This window comes from Aethalodelphis obliquidens, unplaced genomic scaffold (assembly GCF_003676395.1).
Source record: "Aethalodelphis obliquidens isolate GAN/ISIS:26980383/991018 unplaced genomic scaffold, ASM367639v1 scaffold16, whole genome shotgun sequence".
In the NCBI taxonomy this organism is placed as follows: domain Eukaryota; kingdom Metazoa; phylum Chordata; class Mammalia; order Artiodactyla; family Delphinidae; genus Aethalodelphis; species Aethalodelphis obliquidens.
Genome location: NW_020837960.1, coordinates 20,100,774 through 20,118,085, shown reverse-complemented (window position 1 = coordinate 20,118,085; position 17,312 = coordinate 20,100,774). Strand labels below are relative to the sequence as shown.

General features: G+C 40.0%; 1 protein-coding gene across 4 annotated transcripts in view; it reads right to left on the bottom strand.

Moving 5' to 3' along the window:
• LHFPL6 (LHFPL tetraspan subfamily member 6) overlaps positions 1-17,312 on the bottom strand; it is a 273,997-nt gene that overhangs the window by 254,956 nt on the left and 1,729 nt on the right. For 2 of the 4 annotated variants that reach the window (XM_027116442.1, XM_027116443.1), the window contains exon 3: positions 13,627-13,767. The exons of 1 other annotated variant lie outside the window; for it this stretch is intronic. The gene's annotated coding sequence lies outside the window, so the exon portion shown is untranslated. Of the gene's footprint in view, positions 1-13,626; positions 14,906-17,312 lie in introns of those variants that run through there. One more of the 4 variants, XM_027116444.1, reaches the window with a different exon arrangement.

Genomic DNA, 17,312 nt, shown 5'->3' with positions numbered 1-17,312 from the left:
ATTCTGGCAGGCACCGCCTTAATCAAACGATAAAAGTGAATATCACCAGTAATTGGACAAATTAAAATTCTGTACCACCTGATAAGATGCAATTACAACACAGCATCAACTACAGTGATGTTCCTACCGATAAGGCATCCTGAATCTCGTTATGAGGAAAATCAGAGAAAGTGAAATCCAGGGGCATTCTGTAAAATGACTGGCCGATGATCTTCAAAAGTGTCAAAGGCATAAATGGTGAAGAAGGGTTGAGAAGCTGTCCCAGGCTGAAGGAGAATAAGAGATGTGACACATAAAGACAATCACGTGATTCCGAACTATGTCTCTGGTGAAATTCATGGGATCTGAGGACTTCTTTTTAAGACCATCAAATAATTTATTGCAATTCAGCTTGTGCCCGAAGGGCGAGGAGAGGGTTGGGAAAAGAGTAAACAATTGGGGTGCCAGTGGCATCCGGGACAGTTCATGACGGTCTGCCCAAAGCGTCCGTGGGAGGGTCTGCGGTCACCTGGGTCCACTGTTCCCGAGCTGGCGGGCCTCCTGCGGGGCTTCCTTCCTTCCTTCCCTCCTCCCTCCTGTGTCTGTGCCTCCTCCCCGCATCCGGCGGCTCCAGGCCCGGCGCCTGGGCCGGACAGGTAGAGGGTTGGGAAGCGGGCGGGTGGAACAAGCGACGAGCAGGGACTTCACAGTGGACGCAGTGGCCAGGACAGCAGGTACTGGCCGTCCGTGCAGCCCGGGCGCCCTGGTGGGGAGGGCTCAGCTGCGCACCAGCCTATAGAGGGCGCCCTCCACGCCACCGCTGGGTCCCAGGGGTCCCGGGGGGTCCCGGAGGCTCGAGGACCTGGAGCCAGAGGGGCTGCCCTGGCACATCGTGGCCAAGGCCTCGACATAGGATGTAGGGGCTGCTGTAGCTGCGGTGCGCCCAGCCAGGTCACAGTTGTTCGCCGCCAGCACCCTGGGCCAGTCTCCCAAATTCTCACCTGAGAACTCTCACCTCTACTCCCTGTACTGATGGGTGTCCTTAGAGGACTCGGTGGTGCTGATGGTGAAGACACAGAGCTAGGAAATCTACACAGCCAGTAAATTTTCAAAGTTATTTTCTTGATTTTGATGTCTTTATTGTGGTTATGTTTGTGAGAAATAGACAATAAAGTATTTGATGTGATGGGGGTCAGGTTGGGATTTGATTTTACCTTATTACAAGCTGATCAATTAGCCTGTTACCATTTCAGGGATGCTGGCAGAAGACGTAGGAGGCCTGGGTCAGAGACAAAGTATTTTATTACTCACGGCACAGGAAGCAGTGTGAACACCATCATTTGCATCTGCCCCCGTTCCCTCAAAGTCCCATGGGGGCAACACAGAGGACCCACGTGGCACCTGCACATGCAGTGGGTTGCAATACAGGGAGAAACACTGACCTTGGGGAACCTGCTGTTTTATAGCAAACAGCAAGCCTAATCTTTGCCCAGAACATTGCCTCATCCCTCAACGTTGCTCATTGCAGACAGAACCCTGATACGTACCCAAGGAATAGTGTGTGCCACATGAATTTTTGTGGCAGTATTCCTATTATTCCTACTATTGCAAGGTTCTGAACAACTGAAGTGTCCATCAATAGTACATAAGTAAATTACGGTGTATTCAGAACTGAAGGAAAAGCAATGAACTAGTGTTCCATAAAAGAATATGGATGAATCTTACAAATCTAAGGTTAAATGATGGCATTCAGACACAGAAAATAGACAGCCTTCTGTTTCATTTGTATAAAGTTGAAAAATGGACAAAACTATGGGACACAGAGGTCAAAAGAGATGGGGTCCTGGAAGTAGTGTCTAGAAGGGGCTTGAGGGAGGTTTCTGAGATGCTAGCAGTTGTTTTTTATCTGTGTGGTGGTGTCATGCTTGGGTTCACTTTGTGATAATTCATTGAGCAGAACACTCATGATATGTGCAGTTTCCTATGTTTTTACTTCAACTAAAGATTTAAATGTGAAAAGAATGCTAGTGCATGCTTATATAAGTGAAATAATATAAAGATGTGTAAAAGAAATGCTAATAACTTTCCCAGCTTCCTAGTCTCCTGGGGTATCCATTTTTAATAGACCAGCATGCCTCCTGTTATATTGTCTCCTAATTAAACAAGCAAATACACTCATGTATACACGAATATCTCTGCTTTCTCTTTTTTTGGTTTTATCCATTATGTAATACACTTTATAGACTTTAAACTCTAATATTTTTATTTGACAATTTGTCATGGACTTTCTGTAAGTCAAGAGCTATAGTTAGAACTTTTAGTCTATTTTTCTACTCACACTTCTGTAATTTTACACAAATAAGTACATATACTGTTGTCTGCTTTTAGTGATGACTTTTTTTTTCTATGCATCCCCCCCTCACACATGATCTCTCTCACTTCTTGAAAAATCTGGTATTTTTCCCCCCACTTATATTACCATTTATAAATGAATAATTTGTGTATTTAATCATTCATGTATACACAATGAAAATTTATATACAAATGTATAAAATGTGTTCATATTAATAATCTCAAACTTATTTTGTTTAATATTTCTACTCTATCTTGCTCCCAAAATACATTTAATGTAGTACTTTCATATATGTAATAATCAAAGCTCCATATGGTGTATGGCCCTTCAAAATACACAAACATATACAGTTATTATAAACACAGCATTTTAAAGGTAAAAAAAGTGTGACCAGTTTTACTTTTCATCACAATTCGATTACTTGGGCAAATAGTACCTTCTTTGAATTAAACATAAGGCTTTACCAGGTGTATTGTTTACACCAACTGGAAGCAAATGGAAATATTAGGCTCAGTAACATGCACTAATTTTTCTGTCCAATATCTGTATTTTAATCTCCTATCTCTGGTGGAGAAAAAAATCTCATTATTAAATCATTAATGTCATTGCCTATAAGTTAACTAGATGTTCTTTTGTTATACTTAATTTAAATTATCCCTTATCTCTTGCAGGATACCGTAATTTCAACAAATAATTAAATTTGCATTCTATTTTTTAAGTAAGTCACCCTGTAAATTGACATCTATTGCTTCAGAAAACAAGGTTAATTAACATGTGGAATTAAAACAAATGCAGTGGCACGTTATGGCATTTTCATTGTTTTCTTTAAAAGAAAAGAGCTTACAAAAATTTTACGTTGCTTTATAAAGTTACATGGGAATGAGGAACATCGGGGACTTTAAAATAAATTTTCAATTTAAAAATCCATCATTGTAAATTTGTGTCAAGCATGGCAAAGTATGTAGACATATACTTCACCAGTAATTTTTATTTTGATGTCAATTTCCTATCAGAGGCAGGTGATTTATAAGCTTTTTAGTGTTAGTAACAAAATTAGTAACAGTGCCTATCCTTTACCTTAAAAAGTAGAAAATAAGCTTTAGAAATAGGACTTCAAGGGATAGCCTGGAATTGTGCAAGAGAGCATTTCTCCTTCTTTTATTAAAAAAACCTTTTAAAATAAATTTATTTATTTAATTTATTTATTTTTGGCTGTGTTGGGTCTTTGTTGCTGTGCGCGGGCTTTCTCTGGTTGCGGTGAGCGGGGGCTATTCTTCGTTGCGGTGCATGGGCTTCTCATTGCGGTGGCTTCTCTTGTTGCGGAGGACGGGCTCTAGCTGCGTGGGCTTCAGTAGTTGTGGCTTGCAGGCTCAGTAGTTGTGGCGCACAGGTTTAGTTGCTGCACGGCATGTGGGATCTTCCCGGACCACGCTCGATCCCGTGTCTCCTGCATTGGCAGGCGATTCTTAACCACTGCGCCACCAGGGAAGCCCCAGATTTCTCCTTTTATGTCATCATTCATCTGGTATGTTTTCTGGCCTGAGGTCCAAAAGAGAGATTGGGTGTGGTTTCTGCTAATTAGGCTTTGGAATCATGTTTTGATTAAAGAACCTCCCCTAAAGAAAAATCTGTTTACTCTGAGATTATTAGAGCACACTGTTTTTGCTCCTTCAGACGTAAAGAATAGGGCTGGCTCAACAACACGCATCCACATTTTATCAGGCCTCTCACACCAATATGTTGGTTCATCGCAAAGCTTGCTGTTCACCTGCTGTCACACCTCCCCAAGCTTTTCTCTCTACTCTTCTCTCCTCTGGTACGAAGCGCCAGCTGGTTTTGGTGGCTCTGTTTCTTGGCCTCACGATTGAATTTCTTGTTCAGAATGAACCACTCCATCTCTGACACTAGGCAGCTCTTGAAACAGATAGGCCCCAAACTGCAAACCAAATAACCCCAGGGGTCAGCTATTAATTAGGAGACAGTTGTTCATAATCTTATGCCAATTGCTGGAGAGCAATTCCAGTTTTACTAACCAGTCCCTGTGGGCAGCTTTGCTTTCAAACCTCCTGTAATAGAGTCTCACCTGACTTAGGTCTTGCTGTTTCTGTGAGATTACTGCTTTAAGCTGACAAAAATTGCATTGCATTAATATTTAAAATAAAAATCAATGATTACTCTAGTACAGTGACAGAATGCTGCTGCTGAGTGCCATTGAATTTCTCATTAATATTAATTTGTAGTTTGTAGAGAAACGGTTTAACAACCATTGCGCTACACACATGTAATTGAAATATTGATGAACTGAGCCATAAGTCTGTAATCGTGAGAGAAATTGCTCATAACTGTCTGTGTTTGATTATTTTCCAATTTCTGACCAGCATAAATTTGTTTTAGGTTGCCAGGAATGACAGAAAATTTCCCAAATGAGATTTGTATCTAAAGGCGTGATAACCCTGATATCAATATTGTCATCATCAATCTGATTTATTGAGTATATTTTAAGGACCTGGGACTGAACGAAGACTGATTTTCCTTAGTATGAAAAGAGGATGCTGTTGATCCAAAATTAGTAGGATGCTTTTTTGAATTGTTTTTCTTGATCATGGTAATTAACTTCCACTTAGCTATAAACACATATATCATGTTTGCAACATCAGATGAACATGTGCCCACCAAATAGTAATTAAAGATCCACCATCCTGGGCTTCCCTGGTGGCGCAGTGGTTGAGAGTCTGCCTGCCGATGCAGGGGACACAGGTTCGTGCCCCAGTCCGGGAAGATCCCACATGCCGCGGAGCGGCTGGGCCCGTGAGCCATGGCCGCTGAGCCTGCGTGTCCGGAGCCTGTGCTCCGCAACGGGAGAGGCCACAACAGTGAGAGACCCGCGTACTGCAAAAAAAAAAAAAAAAAAAAAAAAAGATCCACCATCCTAACCGGATGCATTTGTAAATTCCAAACAGAAAACTTGCTTTTTATAAGAGAAAAGTTTATTTGTTCATTAATAAATATTTATTGATGGTATGAGGCATTATACTAATTTTTGCTGTGAGGTATATGGGTAAATAACACATGTATTGTACCATAAGCTAGGAGATTAATGAAGCATGTATGCAGTAACCATAATACAAATTCCGTTTTTTATACATTTATTTTATTACAACCTCCTGGGGTTTGTGAGAACCAGAGAGAAAGAATAACAAAATTATTGTAGAAATGAAGCTTCTCCTTGGGGCCTATCACCTACGGATGTGCTTTTACTGAAAAACACAGAGCAGCAGAACACAAAAGTCAACACATACCAGAAGCTTCTGGAGGACTTGTTAAAACAGTTTGCTGGACCTCACCTTCAGAATTTCCAATTCAGTGGGCCTATGGCAGGGCCCGAGAATCTATATTTCTAACAAGTTTCCAGGTGATGATGAAGTTCTGCATTGAGGAATCACTTTGAAAAACCACTGGATTAGAGACTCCCAAAACTGTTTAGTAGTAAAAGAAAATATGCAGGGAGCATTTTCTTTCTTCCTTTTAAAACCTTTCCTTTCCTTTCTTCCCTCCCACCCTTCCTTCCTCGTTTCTTTCTTTCCTTTTTATTTTATTTTATTTTATTTTTTTTTTGCGGTACACGGGCCTCTCACCGCTGTGGCCTCTCCCATCGTGGAGCACAGGCTCCGGACACGCAGGCTCATCGGCCATGGCTCACGGGCCCAGCCGCTCCGCGGCATGTGGGATCTTCCCAGACTGGGGCACGAACCCGTGTCCCCTGCATCGGCAGGAGGACTCTCAACCACTGCACCACCAGGGAAGCCCCTTTCTTTCCTTTTTAATATAAATCTTCCTCTTCCTCAATCTTAAGAGACTCAGTGGGTCTGTGACGAGGATAAAAAGTGAACACTTTTTACGGACTTCCCTGGTGGCACAGTGGTTAAGAATCCGCCAGCCAATGCAGGGGACGCAGGTTTGATCCCTGGTCCGGGAAGATGCCACATGCCGAGGAGCAACTAAGCCTGTGTGCACAACTACTGAGCCTGTGCGCCACAACTACTGAAGCCCGCGCGCCTAGAGCCCGTGCTCCGAAACAAGAGAAGCCACTGCAATGAGAAGCCCGTGCACTGCAACGAAGAGTAGCCCCCGCTCGCTACCGCAACTAGACAAAGCCCACACGCAGCAACGAAGACCCAAAACAGCCAAAAGAAAATAAGTAATACAAATAAATTTATTAAAAAATAGTCAACACTTTTTAAAAGCTTCACTATAATTTTCTGAATTCCAGGTGAGTTAATTTTCCTTTCCACTGTACTGGGGAAAGTTAAATAGGGGAGAGGATTGCGTGAACATGGTAGGTAAGCACAGTATAAAGGGACTGGTTAAATAAAGTGGAGAATTTGCACTCTTCGATTTGATTCACATACAGACACTAAAACTTCCCTCCATATAAACACCCAGTGGGCATCCTCAGATATCCAAAGGTGGCAGAATTTAAAACATTCTAAAAGGTCAGTTCTGGACTTCCCTGGCGGTCTAGTGGTTAAGACTCCGCACTTCCAGTGCAGGGGGCTCGGGCTGGATCCCTGGTTGGGGAACTAAGATCCCACGTGCCACACGGTATGGCCAGAAAAAAGAAAAAGTCAGTTCTGATTGCTGACAGGCTGTGCACTTCCAGGCCTGGGGCGTATTAGGAGCCGAGGGTGGCGCTGCATCGGGGCAGTCATGAGGAATGACTGGATTACTGGGACCTTTCCTCCGTTTGCTCCACACATGGATGTTTCCCTATTTTTAAGCTACTTCAAGGTCCCATGTCATTTTTCACTCGCACTATCCTTAATCCAGTAACACATCTTTCTGTTTCCCAAACTGGAAAATAAGAACACCACAAATAGGTACGGGGTACCTTCCAGGAGCATCAGTTTCAATGAAAAAGGGCACTGCCACGTTATCTCCCAGAAGAAACTCTAATGCTATCTCAAGCACCATGGAAGTATGTGTGTGAATGCATGGGTGTGCATGTGTGTGTGTGTACTTTATACTTTTGTGCTGGGAGGAGAGTAACAGTTCTTCTGGTCATCAACAATACTTGCACCTATTTCTTCTGATTGCTGAATGGTCAAAACTGGGTGTGGAAGATAGAAAAACTAGCCCTGCAATAAATTATGTAACTTCCATTATGTAAATTGCCTTCATTATCTGTGCCTATGGAACATGGCTGGATGATATCAGACTGAATTAACAGACTGAATAATTCTTGTTAGCAGCAGGACAGCCAGTCCTCCAGAATAAGCTGGGACATAATCAATTACTGAGCTAGTTAACTTGTAAAAGGATAAGCAAACCTATCAAAACCTGAAATCACTTCCTGTTCTTAAAATGGTATCTTATACATGTGTTAGTCAATAAATAAGACCAGAAATGGTTAATACAATTGAGATATGGCAGATGACTTTAAAATATAACAGCATCTTCCTTGGGAGTGGCCTTTAGAGATTTGGTGTTTTCTTTCTGCTCCAAATCATAGACGCATGCCATTGAAAGGAACTTCAATTTGATGTCACACCAAGTGGAGAAGTCTCTTCTGCACCTCTCAAGGGATTGTCGGCTGGCGTCTACTGAGAGTAAATGTGTGACCATTCCCTTGTCGGTTATTTTGAAATGATAGAGGGTTCTTCCTTTCTAAAACTTTCACCAAAATGCTAATCCTTCTCCCATGAGTCAGGTCTCTCTGATTCCAAAGCCCATATTGCTTTACAGTATCGCACTGCCTCCGAATGAATGCCTATTATGTGCCAAGACATTTGCAAGATAATTTAGGAATAGAAAAATTAATGAGACCCAGCACCTCTTCTTAAAGGTGTTTAACCTGACCATAGAACAGATAATACATGCACATAATTCTTTCTAATTCAAGCGCCAAAGAGAACCTTTAACTTCTATGAACCTTTGTTCAGATGAGGTAAAAGGGATGATACCCAAATGGAAGGTTTCATGAAGGAGAAAAATGGTAGGTGGGGATACAGAAGTAAAGTGGGGAGAGCATATAAGGCAGAAGAGTGGGCATGTGCACGGTGGGGATGAAAGGCACTGGGCATGTTTAGAAGAAGGGGATTAAATGCTCGCAGTGCAGCATAAGATAGGTATAGGGAAGCAATGAGAGTAAAATATAAGGATATATTTCTCAGATGGGTTGGGGTCAAATTACAGAGCAGCTGGAAGCCAGAGACAGCACTACGGACTTGATTCTCTACACTGGTGTGCTCCAACATGGGACATAACCCCAGGATGGATGTCAGAGAGTGGAGAGCGCAATGGGGTGCAAGATGATGTCAAAACTTTTATTTAGTTTTAATTTTTAATGTTAGAAATGATGCATTACTGAAATGCACTCTATGGGTTGACTCTAGTTCCCTCACCCTCCATATTTCAAGGTCATAGATCTCATGTCATGTACAGTCGGGGAGGCATCCTGAGGGAAGGGTGGGTGCTCCATAAGGCCAGGATTGGGAGGGAGTCATAGTTTTTTGCTAGTTTTCAGTGTGTTGCTCACTGCAACAGGCTACCTTGCAATGAGTTTGCAGACGTGAGGGTCCAGTTTGGTGGATTATAGATTATGTCATTTAAGTTTAACTAAACATCCTCCAAAATGGCAAACAGCCTAAAAAGATGCCTTCAGAGAACCCACAGATTGAAGATAGTACTAATAATACAAACACAAATAAATTAAAATGTGGCAGAGCTGATATTCCTTATCCTCCAAGTATAAGATGTTCACCACCTACGTTACAAGACAAAACCAAGGATAATCTAATGAGAGGTGATAAGAAATAGTATTAGAAAAAGTGATATTTGAAATATAGGTATAGACCCCATGTTATTTATGATGAACCTTCTTATCAACGGTATAATAGTATCGTGCCTTTGCGAAATCCTGAGTTTTTTTCCATGACAGCCCTTGAACGAGGTATTAAAATAAACTGAACTTGGAATGAGAGCAGCCACTTCAGTTGCTGTATCACAAAGTATTAACAAAAGTTTTAAAAAATAATGAAGCATATATATATATATATATACACATACCATAAATATGAATAAATACATATAAAATCTTTTAAAGTAAAATAATTAAGCAGACATATCTATAAATTATATGCATATGTAAGTAAACATGTATATGAATAATAAAAATTTAGATTTAAAAAGTTCTTTGAACCTTAATAAAATAAAAATTATTCAAAATTTATTTTCTCTTTATCTCAACCTTTTATGTTTTTGTGCCCGTTAAATAATGCAACGTATGCCCGTTTATGTCTCTAGCATGTTATTACAGTCATAACTTAAATATATAGTTATAAATATGTATGTATCTGTGCACTGCACACTCTCAACATGTTTTAGCTGAAGGGGGTAATACTTTTGAAAAGTTTGGGGATCGCTGCTTTACATTTGGAATAGGGATGCATTGAAGGTTTTGATCCAGGAAGTGATATATCAATACATCAAGACATACCAAGAACTGTATTTAAGAAAAAAATCTGGTACCAATGTACTATGAGACCATTTCACGGACTATAAAAGACTATTTTATCATGAACTGTGAAACAGAAAGAAGGGAAGTGGTTAATAAATTGTTGAGAAAATTCTGGTCTTGAATAGGGAGGTACCGATGGGACTAGGAAGGGGGAGCTAGAGGCATAGATATGAGAGTTCTGTGAAGGATTTCAATACACGATTCATTACCAGGGAAAGTGAGGGGCGTAGTGGAGATGAAGCAGAGATAACCCTGAGTTTCTCCTCTGGGTAAATGAGTGAAGGGTGAGGACATTAATATTAACAGAAATGCTGTGTTTTCAGCTTGGTTTAGAACAGAATATATTTTCTACAATTTGGGTCATCGTTTATTCAAATACATCAGTCTATTCATTTATTCATATTAATTTTTCATTTATTCAACAAATACTTATCAAATTCCAACAACATTACAGAAACTGCATGAAGTGCCAAGTATTCGAAGATGAATGAGATGGTTTCTAGACTCAGGGAGCTCACAGATTAGCGCGAATAATATCATAAAAATGTGTCGATAATGACACAGAGTGTGAAAGTGCAGTGAGAGAACCACCTGGAGGGTGATTCAAGAGCACATGGAAGGGACAGCTGGCCTGACTCGGTACATTTTTGGAAGAGGAGGCTCCTGAGACTCTAAAAGAATGAGTAAGTGATAGTCAAGGGAGGAAGAAAGGAAATGCGTTCCAGGCAAAGGGATGGATGTGATGGCCAAAGCACAGCGCAGCGTAGGTGGGAAACTCAAGCAGAAAAAGAGTTCAACAGACATCAGGTTCCCTGTGACTGGTGGACTGCTTAATTCTGATAAGAGGCCATGGACTCATCTATTCTGAAAACAAAATCAGTAACAATCAATTAAAAGCCAAAAGCTGTCAGACCTATGCAGAACAGTGACAGGTGGAGACCAAATCAAAAGAAGGGGAAATAGACGGTTTCTATGTTGAAGCTGCAGCACAGAAATTGGACAATGAAAAGAGTACCTGTGGCTATTTAAACTGGAGACATTACTATCTGGTGACTACGTGTAGTATGTGTTAAATAAGAGAGGCCAGCTGGCAACCCTGTAGATTCGGACCACAAGAACGAACAAGTAGACACAATGAGGCTTGTTATTGGAGAATACATGCATATGTATAAGGAAAGAGGGAATGGCCAGAGGAAACTCTGGAAAGTGCACGGATGTTTACACCTTAGTATTAAACTATGTATTTACATGTATGCGTACACGTGAGTGCCAGATGAAACTTGAGGCTGAAAGGAGATAGGAAGTGTGTGAAAAAATATATATGCTTTATTTATCTGATAATGTGGGACTGTTGTATGAAACTTGGGCAGGAATGGATTATTGCATAGTTCCACTGAGAGTGTGTGAAATAGCTCAGATAAATGTGGCAACTACGTGTTACTTTCTCGATTATATAATACCTCTTACACCCATCTTACTTCATCTAGTCCTCATTACTCAATAACCCAGGTAGTGTTATAGCATTTTGTACAGGAGGAGATTGAGAATTGGAGGCAAAATATGACTTGCCCGGGGGCATATAGTGGCAGAGTTGAGATTCAAACCAGGCTTTCTGACTCTGGAACCAGGGTACCAATCATTTTACCAGTGGTTTCAACATATCAGTAGCTTTCTGGAGAAGTATCACTTGATAATTAAGGTTTTTGGGGTTTTTTAAAAATGTATAAAGATAGCTTTTGTGTGTAGAAACGAATTCTTACATCTGCATTCATTTTCACTAATAGTTCATACCTTACAATTTTGATTGTAAGTTGAAGATACAACTTAAATATTAAGTAAATCTACTTACAAACCTAGTGATTGTTAATTAATACTCAACTTGTTTCTAAATTTAAGATATTAAATTTCCCCAAGCATTTAAGTACAACTCATAAATTTAATTCATGTATTATTTTAAATATTTCATATTAAAGTCATGCAAGTTATGTTCTCCTAAATATTTAAGAATTTTTTTGTGATTGACTTAATTATCTAAAACTTTTCAACTTAAATATTTCATATATCTGGTTTTCTAAAGTACTTCAAACAGATAAGCAGGTGGAATTACAAACCTAACACACAAAATATTCTTAAGTACTTAAATGATACTTGAAAACCTAATAATAAAGATTTGATGATTCAGATTTATTTAAACTTATAAACGCTGTTAAAACTTATCAAATACTATTATACCTTTTAAAATTAAAATCACACACAAAAAATTTTCAAGTTGAAATTACAAGTTTAATATGTCAGATTTAAAAACAAGACAACCTATATTTTTCAGATGATTATATACACTGCTCAAATTTCCCATTTTCTTTTTCATTTATTTTCTGCAGTAGTGGTCACCTAGATTTGCCCTTAACATTCCAAACTGGTACAAAAACATTGATTCCAAGGATTTTATCATTATTTTCTCCATGCTTATTTTTACATATTCTTGGAGTTGCTAAGTCATTTTATCATCTCTTTACTCAAAAAATTTCAGGCTGTGGTTAGAGATTCTGGACAGAGACCTGGAACCTAGTGGCAATTTCCAGAATAATCTACCTGAGCTGCCTGTTAATATGCCAATCCTGTTTATCTAGAAATGGTTTCATCTGGCTACTTCTTAGCCATTTTATTTTTACACTAACTTCTGACACAACTCTTACTATAACCCCTGTCATAAATATAATCGTCTAATTTGGGTGCACAACATCTCATACTCACACTATCTCCCACCCCACTGAGTTGCAACTAATCTCTGTTTGCTGGAAGCTAATTAAAATCTGCATGACAGTCCCATCTACCCCCAGTGCTGGGGCTGTAACTAAACTCTTTATCTAGTTGGATTTTGCACCTTTTAAGTATAGATTATTTCCTAATCTGTCTCACAGACCACAAATTTATAGTTATTATGTTGACCAGAATTACCTCTCCAGTACTGTGTGCTGTTGGGTTTGAAACCAAGCAGGACCCTGTAGGGCCTTCCCAGGCACAGACATCCTCATGTCCCCTGCCTCTTGTTTGTAAAAAGCTTTAGCCTCCTAGGCCTTTCCAGAGTTCCAAAGAGCAAATTTAATCAGAGAAGTGAAAAAAATGCAGAAACAAAGGAAAACAGTCAAACAAGACAATATCATAGTAGTTCTCTCATAAAACAAAATCAAGAACCTTTAATTCTTCCTCAATGGCTATAGATAAAATCCTTAGTCATATCCTTGAGTCGTTTGATAGATACTAAAACCCCAACCAGATGGAAGAAGTTAACTGCATGCTGACCACCAGCACGTAGAGCCCAAACTGGTTGGAACCAGAAGGTTGACGACGGAGATTCCTGAAACATCACCCTGTTACTTTACCATCAACCAATCAGAGAATTCTGCACAAGCCCATCAGGCATCCTGGGACTCTCTCCCTCACAGTCTTTAAAAACCCTGCCCCGAAAGCCACTGGGGAGTTCTGGTCTTTTGAGCATGAGCTTCACGTTTCCCTTGCTTTGTCCCACGCTTGGCACTTTGCAAGAAATGCTGCACTTTTCTTCACTACAACCTGGTGTTGGTAGATTGGCTTTGCTGCGCTTTGCCTGAGCGCACTCAAGTTTGGTTTGGGAACAGGTTGGAACCATAAAACATGGTGTCCTGACCAATGGATGGGCGTGTGGTCAAAGTTTACTCGCTTTAGGACTTCGAATGTTGAGCAAAAGCAGAAAAAAGAATTAGCAGCAGTGCCCTAAAAACCAAGTGGTTCTACTTACTGAGCTCCTGAGTTGCTGCTGGTTCCCAGCTGGACCTTCAGCCTTCAGTTCTTTGAGCTGCCTTCACATCCTTCCAGTAAATTACACTGTCTGTTACTTTGCAACCCCAAACTCCAACTGGTACAGGCAGCCAAGGGGAGGCTGCACAGATGAGAAAAAAAGGTGTACTTAGCAAAGAAAGCCGGCCCTTACCCAGGCTCCAGTCAGACCAGCTGCAGTTATTCATTCTGCAGATTTCATGTGCAGGTTTGAAATCATTTTATTGCTAAAGAGGTATGAAATCATTATATTCATGACTGCTAAGGTTTCAGTTATGAAACTTTAAAATTGGAGAATTTTAAGGACAAACTGAAGGATGAGAACTGCGGCAGAAAATACGCCTGAATCAAAAAAAGAAAACGAAAAATTTGAAGCAGCTTTCAAAATTCATGAGGTTTCAGAGAAAAGAGAGAAATCAGGAACTATTTCCATGTGAGAAGCCTCAATGCCTAAAAATCAAGGACTAGGCAGTAAAGCAGGTAACAGAAGATGCAAAGAAAAGGCGCAGGGAGTCGTGATTAAAAAGAGATAGGAAATGTGGGACCGATGCTTCAAAGTCCCTGAGAGAAATACACAGGAGAGACAGTACATGTTACTAGGACTTTCATGGAGAAATTGACATAACTAACGATGAAAGGTAAAAATTTCATACTCGATTTCTCAGCCTTTGTAGAAAACAGAGCATGGACATGTGCTTTAGGTTCAACTAAGCAGACACACAAATGTAGAAACAAAACCTGAGGACACAAAGAAATTGGCACTGCAGGGAATCAAGAGAAACTGACACAAAAAGCATAGATGGGGACAACTCCTCAGGAGGTGGTATAATTTTAAACAACAGTCTCCAGAGACAGCGCCGGCAGTTGTGCGGTGGAGGCATCCTAAAGTTCAGGGTCAGTGGGTGAAGTGACCTGTCGGTCCAGGCTTCAGCAGTAATGACATTGGGGTCCACGATGAGCTGTTCTCTGGAGGGATTTTGATGATGGCAATGTGTCCCCAGCTTGCTTTTGTTTCCCCATGTTCTCTTCCAAGTGTGGTCCTTCATCCTTGCTATTAATTTTGAGACTTACCCCAAATCCTCTTGTCAAATAAATTTCTATTGAAGTCAGCCCCAGTCAGTTCCTATTCATTGCAATGAAGAACTCTAATTCCATTTTTAGTTTTTTAAGGAAACTCCATACTCTTCTCCATAGTGGCTGCACCAGTTTACATCGCACCAACAGTGCAGGAAGGTTCCCTTTTCTCCACACCCTCTCCAGCATTTACTGTTTGCAGGCTTTTTGATGATGGCCATCCTGACCAGTGTGAGGTGAAACCTCATTGTAGTTTTGATTTGCATTTCTCTAATAATTAGGGACGTTGAGCATCTTTTCATGTGCCTGTTGGCCACCTGTATGTCTTTGGAGAAATGTCTGTTTAGGTCTTCTGCCCATATTTTGATTGTTTGTTTGTTTGTTTTGATATTTAGCTGTATGAGCTGTTTGTATATTTTGGATATTAAGCCCTTATAGGTTGCATCATTTGCAAATATTTTCTCCCATTCCGTAGGTTGCCTTTTCGTTTTGTTCATGGTTTCCTTTGCTGTGCAAGAGCTTATAAGTTCGAGTAAGCCCCATTTGTTTATTTTTGCTTTTATTTCTTTTGTCTTGAGAGACTGATCTAAGAAAACGTTATGATTATGTCAGAGCATTTTTTGCCTATGTTCTCTTCTAGAAGTTTTATAGTTTCATGTCTTATATTTAAGTCTATCAGTCATTTTGAGTTCATTTTTGTATGATACAGCAATCTCACTCCTGGTCATATATCTGGAAAAGATGAAAACTCTAATTTGAAAAGATGCACGCACCTCAATGTTCACAGCAGCACTATTTACAATAGCCAAGACATGGAAGCAACCTAAGTGTCCATCAACAGATGAATGGATAAAGAAGATTTATACAATGGAATATAACTCAGCCATAAAAAGGAATGAAATAATGTCATTTGCAGCAACATGGATGGACTTAGAGATTATCATACTAAGTGAAGTAAGTCAGACAGAGAAAGACAAATATCATACAATGTCACTTATATGTGGAATCTAAAAAAAGATACAAATGGATTTATTTATAAACCAGAAATAGACTCACAGACATAGAAAACAAACTTACGGTTATCAAAGGGGAAGAAGGGGAGGAATAAATGAGGAGCTTGGGATAACAGATACTACTATATGCAAAATAGATAAACGACAAGGTCCTACTGTATAGCACAGGGAACTATATTCAATACCTTGAAATAACCTATAATAGAAAAGAATCTGAAAAATAATTTATATATATACATATATATAACTGAATCACTTTGCTGTACAGCAGAAACTAACACAACATTGTAAATCAACTACACTTCAAAAGAAAAAAACTCTAACTTATAAAGCTGTAAAACTTTATTTCGGGACTTCCCTGGTGGTGCGGTGGTTAGGAGTCTGCCTGTCAATGCAGGGGACACAGGTTCAATCCCTGGTCTGGGAAGATCCCACTTGCTGCGGAGCAGCTAAACCCGTGTGCCACAACTACTGAGCCTGTCCTCTAGAGCCCGTGAGGCATAACTACTGAGCCTGTGCTCTAGAGCCTGTGCTCTGCAACAAGAGAAGCCACCACAATGAGAAGCCCACACACCACAACGAAGAGTAGCCCACAGTCGCCGCAACTAGAGAAAAGCCCATGCGCAGCAATGAAGACCCAACACAGCCAAAATTAATAAAATTAAAAAAACACAAACACTTCATTTCAATACTTTTCATTCAGTAAGCCTTTAATCAGCACATATATTGTGTACGATATTGTGCTGGAAACCAGGAGGGCAAAGTCCCCATCATCCAGGTACTTAGAGTCTAGTGGAGGAACACAAAACTTAAGTAAATTTAAAAATAATTGTATGACACAAGTTATTAGAGGTGTTGTATTATATTAAGTGCTATGGAATTTGCATGACATATCAATTCATTCTGCCCAAGGCCAGATGGGGAGCTATGTGAAGGTACAGAGAAGAAGTGATATTTGAGTGGAGCCAGAAGGACAAATAGGATTTCACCAGTTTCACAGGAGCACACATTCCTGGAAGAGTGAGTTATATGAGCCAATGTATGGGGACTTAAAAGTTTGGGATGTGTTTGTGGCCCCAAAAATACAGGTGGCTTGAGTGTTGTAATCACAAACAAGTACCTAGAAATAAAACTACAGCGATACTCTGAGATCCGATTATCAAGGTACGTGTACACCATACTAAAACGTTATTTTCTTCAGTAACTGCCATTATGGTTTTTAAAGCGAAAAAGTGACAGGACCAAATCTGTTTTCGAGAAATAGTGCTGGTGTCAGTGCAAAGGTAGTAAGCACAGTGTCAAGGCAACACCGACACAGAATACATTTGAAAGTTTGGCTGCAAAAGTTTTTGCCTACATTCCAAGTGAGAGGTGTACACAACTCAAAATGAAAACTGAGGAAGCAGTAGTAGAATTTGAAAATTACTGTCAACTTAGCTGGTAACTAACGATGAGATGTGAGGTAGCCTTATGTCCTCGGAAAGACTTCTGTAGCCTTGGATTACTCATCATAAACAGAATACTAATGACATGATAAAATGGTAATGATCCCTATGTTGCA